Below are 6,000 nucleotides of genomic sequence, written 5' to 3'. Positions count from 1 at the left end.
TTGCCAGTCAACATCTTGACATGTGGAGTGTTGCTGTTCCAGCAGGACTTCCAGGACCAGGGATCATATAATCGGTGCTGTATCTAGAGCATGTGAGACCGCTCTTCCTCACCTATGCTTTGTCAGCTGGTAGTCTTTTATTTGGGAAACTATTTTTCTATGGGCTTGATTTTCCTGTCCTCATCCCACATGCTATAGGACTTTGTAATTGAGAAGTATTAGATGGTGCAATTTTGGACTTTTTATCCATTTGTTACTATCCCTGGTCCCGTGGCAACCTAGTTAACTCTGCCTTTGCAGAGCTGCTCAATGACATGACATTTCCATCTGCCTTAGCCTTTGCACCAAATAGATGGCACCTGCCTCTTGCAGATTCTTGTTTCCCTCTGTGCTACACTCTCCAAACTCAAACATGCTGTTGGAGAAATCAAACCATAGGAGTTTAAGGAAATTCTGGGGCACAAAGGGGACTGAAGCATTAGGAAGTCTTGGAATATCATTTCCTGTTCTATCCTACATCCTCTCTCTCTCTCTATTTCCTGCCAATGTTTATAGGGGGTGGTCTTCATGTACAACGTATCAAAGGACAAATATTCAAGTACAGTGGAAGAAAGGATGACTGAGGTAAGAAACAACCCCAAATGGCTCACCCAATGCCATGTAATATATCTACCACTCCAATAACTTAGCCTGAGAAATGGATCCTATCGGTTGGCAATAGAGTGAACCCAATACCGTGGCTACCCAGACAAAGGAGTCACTAGGTCACACTAAGGACCTAAGACTGTTCCTCAGCAGGGAGAAGTTTGCTAAGAAGTTAGCTGGGGTTTGTTTTGTGGTGTTTGAGTTGCTGTATATGCCACCTAACAGCTCTGGGGAAATAGGATGATGAGGTATAAAGACTTGGGGGGGGGGGCGAGGGGGGAAGAATAATGGGTAAACTCAGTTCTTCAACACATCGCACGAAATCATCCAATTGGTAGAAAAAATATGGCACCACATGAGACACCTTATAGGTGGCAGGGACAATAGTGGCATTTCCAGTGGCAATTCTTTCAAAGGACGCTCTCCCATTCCAGTCCCTCTCCCCTTTCCTGTACCTCTTTGCGCTAGCTCCGAGAACCTCTACCAGGCAGGATGTACACTGCTGAAAGGCTGTTGATAACCAAACCCTTCTCAAAGCTGAGTCCTGCAGCCCTGTGTGCATTAAAGACTCTTCATCACGGGGATGCCCCGTGGCGAGCAGCTCTTGGGGGTGTCGGTAGGGGTGAGTGTGTGCATCACCCCCAATCCTGTGCCTCCCATTGGAGGAATAGTGTGTGCCCCCCTTGGCGGGAAAAGAGCCGGCACTCTGCTTGGACATTTCCTTTCTCCTCTGGGTCACTCATCTCTTGTTATGCTCTCATCCATGGCAGGCAGGGCCTCCAAGCTCAACCCCCTGCTGGCAGTCCCCTCACTGCTGTGCACGCTTGAGAAGGACACCATGGTGTGGAGAAGCATAAGGACCAGGACGCACAGTCTGATTTTGCTGTTGCTGAGGCGAGACCCTGCGGAGACAGGCAGCAAAGATGGTGGGTGGGGTTGGTGGTACTGGTGGTGGTGGTGGTGGTGGTGGTAAAGGTGATAGTGGTGCTGGTGATGAAGGTGAGGGTCATGACGGTGGGAATGGAATGACTCCGATGCTGTGGATTTGGGTGATGTATTGTAGTTGCTGTCTGGTGGGTGGTCACAAGTGTCCCATTGCACATCGCAGCACTTTGCTTCCTCGTTGGATAACTGGTTCTCTAGCAACCCTGGCAAAACATAACAACAGATGGTGAGAATCAGTGAAAGTGCAGCGGAAGTCCAATAGAGAGTAAAGCCATAGGGCCTGCCAGAAAATCCACCTGCAGTAGGAAAAAAGGGTTTCAGTTCTGGTTGGCTGCCTTCTCTTGAACAACTTTTAGCCAAAGGACTGGGATCCTGAGCTCCTTTGTCTGGGCAGATTTTCTCTGGGACTGAGACTGTAGGCCACATTCCCCCAGAGAAAAAGCAGCCATGATCCAGGTCTTCTTAATCCAAGGAACAAGTGTTATTTTGGGACAAAGCTGTGCGCACCTGAAGCTATGTATTTATCAGATCTCATAGAATCAGACAAGATTCTTTCATGGAGGGGAGAACAGCCAGGAAAAGCTAGTGTAATGGTAGGTGGCAGGATGGAAAGTTTATACTGTTCCTACCTATGCTGTTATCTGTTGTATGGAGGGATAAATAGAAGATTTCAGCCTCTGAGGACCTGTTATCAATACTAAATAAACTTAAAAAAAGGAAATCCTCTGCTAGGTTTTTTAGCAATTAGTGTCAATGAGCTGGTCAAACTTTAATCCTGTCACCATCTGTCTCACTAACTAGCCCCTTTTAAGTTTCATTTAGAGGTAGGACTCTTTTTCTCTTCCTGCCCTAAACTGTTAGGTATTGTTGCCATGTGGCTGTTAAAAAGCTGTATTACACCTCAAAAGGGTAATATCTTGATAATCAATAATGTGTTTCATGTGTATATATATGACCAAATCCCGAAGTCCTTAAAAAGATGCAAAAAGACTTGAAGATCTGGCCCATGGTTTGTACAGTGCTGTAGGAGTGTTCAGGGTGAAAGGCTCTAGAAATGGAACTTACTACTTGAACATGAGTTGAAAGTCCTCCCCATCCACCTCATATATTTGCCTGCCTGTCCTTTTGTATTTCCTCCGTATCCTGAAATATACAATGGGCAGTAGACAAGACATCATTATGAAGACACCTGTCCTACTTCAATGACTTTCTTACCCGTACAGATGAAACCAGGTAACCCTCCATAGATCAGCTCATCATTGTCAGGTAACACAAAGGGGCACCTGGTCTGCACCTCCAGGCAGTATTGCTTGCATGGAATCCGTTGTCGGCACTGTTGTTGTGTCACATTGAAATACTCGGAGCACAGCCAAGCCTTGTAGACAGCCTAAGAGTGAGAACAACATATCATAAGACACATTGTCACATCAGCAAAATCACGTATATTAAAACCACTTCATAATCTTGGGGCTTAGTGCAATTTAAGGGCAGACGAATGGTGAAACTCTTACCTCACTGTTTAATCTCAATAAATATTTGTTAATATATCAGGGGGTATGTCTACACTACCCCGCTAGTTCGAACTAGCGGGGTAATGTAGGCATACCGCACTTGCAAATGAAGCCCGGGATTTGAATTTCCCGGGCTTCATTTGCATAAGCGGGGCTCCGCCATTTTTAAATCCCCGCTCGTTCGAACCCTGTGCCGCGCGGCTACACGCGTCACAAACTAGGAAGCCTAGTTCGAACTACCGTTACTCCTCGTGGAGTAGACATACCCAGGGTTACTTATTGAATTAACTGTTTCATTTAGAGCAAACTGAAAGATGTTAGTGTGAAATTAAACCCACAACCTAAAACTTCTACAAGAGTGAAAAGAATGAACACATAGGCTATTGTCCTTTACTGGAATATCCTTAGATATCATACACAGAAGGGTTAATGACATTGTCAGAGTTGGTAGGCCCAACATTTTAGGTAGCCTGAGGTGGAGTCTTGTTTGCGAAATTCATGATATTGTTTTCTCTTTAAAAATAACTGTTGAAGTACTTTTTTCCGCTTGTGACCCTCAACCATAAGCAACCTGACAAACAACAAAACAACATTGGTAGCTTGCTTCCTGGTAAGTATCCCTACAATAAAGAGCTATATTATGCAGCTCAACTTTAATAAGAACCTCCACAACAGCTAACTAGCACTGGCAGCCAGTATAATAAGCCAAGGTATGAAATCTACCCCTTGTGAACAGCCTCACAACAAACATCGGTTGACAGAGGCATTAAAGACACACACAATTATGAATCAAAATAGTATCCCCAGTGACATTACCTAAACCAAAATTAGAGGGCTCTTGAATCTCACACTTCAGGATGTAAAATGCTTACCAGCTGGAATCAGGAAGGAATTTACCTCTGGGAATACTGCACAATAAGCTCTGGTCTACGGTAGGGAGTTATTTCAAAATAAACTCCCTTTATTTTGAAATAACAAGTGGATCAGCCACACTATCAAGCACATTATTTTGAAATAAGGGGCAGGTTATTTTGAAATAATACCTCCTGCTTTCATGAGGAATAACGTTAATATTGAAATAACTATTTCAAAATAGTGGAAGTATGGATGCTCAGGTGCCGCTAATTTGAAATAACTACTCTCCAGAGTAATTCAGACTAATTACTCCCCAGTACTTCTTGAGCTCTAAATTGAAGTAGAACATCCACATTAACGGAGCCTGCCTCAGACTAATTTTGAGGCTTCCCTGTAGTGTGGACACACTATTTCGAAATTATTACTTTGGGAGTTAGTATTTGGAAATAAGCTATTTTGAAATAATTTCCTAGTGTAGATATGCCCAAAGAGTCTTTCTAAATATGTTACACCTTCCTGTGAAGTGTCCAGCACTGGTTAGTGCTAGAGATTTTGCTTGATGGAACTTTGAAATAGGGATGTAAGCGACTAGAGTCTACTAGTTATAATCATATGCTTATCAGATAGCTGACTAGTGACTCTACTAGTCGCTTCGGCCCCCTTGCTGCCTCTGTTAGAGAGAGGCAAAGGAGGGAGGGGGGGGCAGCGGAAGTCAGTGCTTAAAAGCTGGTTCTCCCAAGCACCATCTCCATGGGGCAGAGGGGGAGGACAAGGGCGCCACTGGGAACTGGTGGTGCTTTCACCGTTGAAATGTAGCAAGAGTCCTGGTGGCCCCATGCTCCCCACGCAGTTTGCTTTTGAAATGTACAGGAGACCCCCAGGTGCCCACGGGTCTCTTGTACATTTGAAAAGCAGGGAGCACAGGACCAGTGAGAGACTGCTTGAGTCACATGCTCCCGGCAGAGCTTCGGCCTTTGAAATGTAGCAAGAGCCGGCGGGGCTCTTGATACATTTCAAAGGCGGAGGCTCCTTTATCAACTAATCGAATAGTTGATGCAAATTCCATAGACTATTCAATTAGTTGATTAATCTAAATTTAACATCCCTACTTTGGAACAGTCTAGTCTGACAATACCATGTGCAACAGCTGGAAAATCTACACTTGTTCTAGCTAGTGGGGAGTCTCATGGATATTACCCATCCTGCCTTACATTATATTCTGAACTAAGTTAATAAGAGGTAGCTCATTGTTAGCTAGAATTGCTGCTTCCTCTTCTGCTTCATTGTTAAATCTATTTCATATTCGACATCCTTTTATCTGTTGCTCAGGTGGGAGCCTTCATTCATATTAAACATCCCATTTTTCTTGGTTTAGATAGGCATATATATCTCAGGTCCAGGCTTGCTGGTACAGAGGGGTGCGAAGGGGGAAGTTGCCCCAGGGCCCTGTGATTCAAAGGGGCCCAGGGCTCTCAGCAGTGGCTGGAGCCCTGGGCTCTTTAAATTGCCGCTGGAGAGCCACGTTGCACACTCAAGGTGGCTCTGAGGGCTGGGAGAGTTATGTTACGCTCTGGGCAGTGCCCAATGCCTCACCTCTTCCAGGAGCATGGACCCCACACACTGTCGGTGCCCCTGTGGGCAACATGCATTTCATAGATGTATTGGAATGGCTACCAGGTACCAAATAATGCTTTGTCTAGTGTTACAATTTTTCCTAAATGCCCTAAAACAAAGATTTTACACTCATCTTTTAGCTGGTTAGAGCTACACTTTGAAAATCTCTCAGAATCAAAGGCTAACTTGTTTGTAGCGTGTAACAAAGGCTCTGCATATGCCTGTCTCAACATTCATATTCCGTGTGCCATGAACTCTGGCTTTGAAGTTTGTCAGGCTTATCAATAGCAGCACCTCCTCTAGGGCAAAAAGCATAGGCTCGGGTTGGGCAATAATTTTTGCCCAGGGGCCACTTCAAAATTTTTTGAAGTAGCCCCAGACCACCCTGGAAGGCTATCCCACCCCCAGACCATGATAGGTCTGGGGGTGG

The sequence above is a fragment of the Pelodiscus sinensis genome, chromosome 13, assembly GCF_052426305.1.
Source record: "Pelodiscus sinensis isolate ZL-2025 chromosome 13, ASM5242630v1, whole genome shotgun sequence".
NCBI lineage: Eukaryota > Metazoa > Chordata > Testudines > Trionychidae > Pelodiscus > Pelodiscus sinensis.
The sequence above is the reverse complement of the archived record's forward strand: the minus strand, read 5'-3'. Positions refer to the sequence as shown.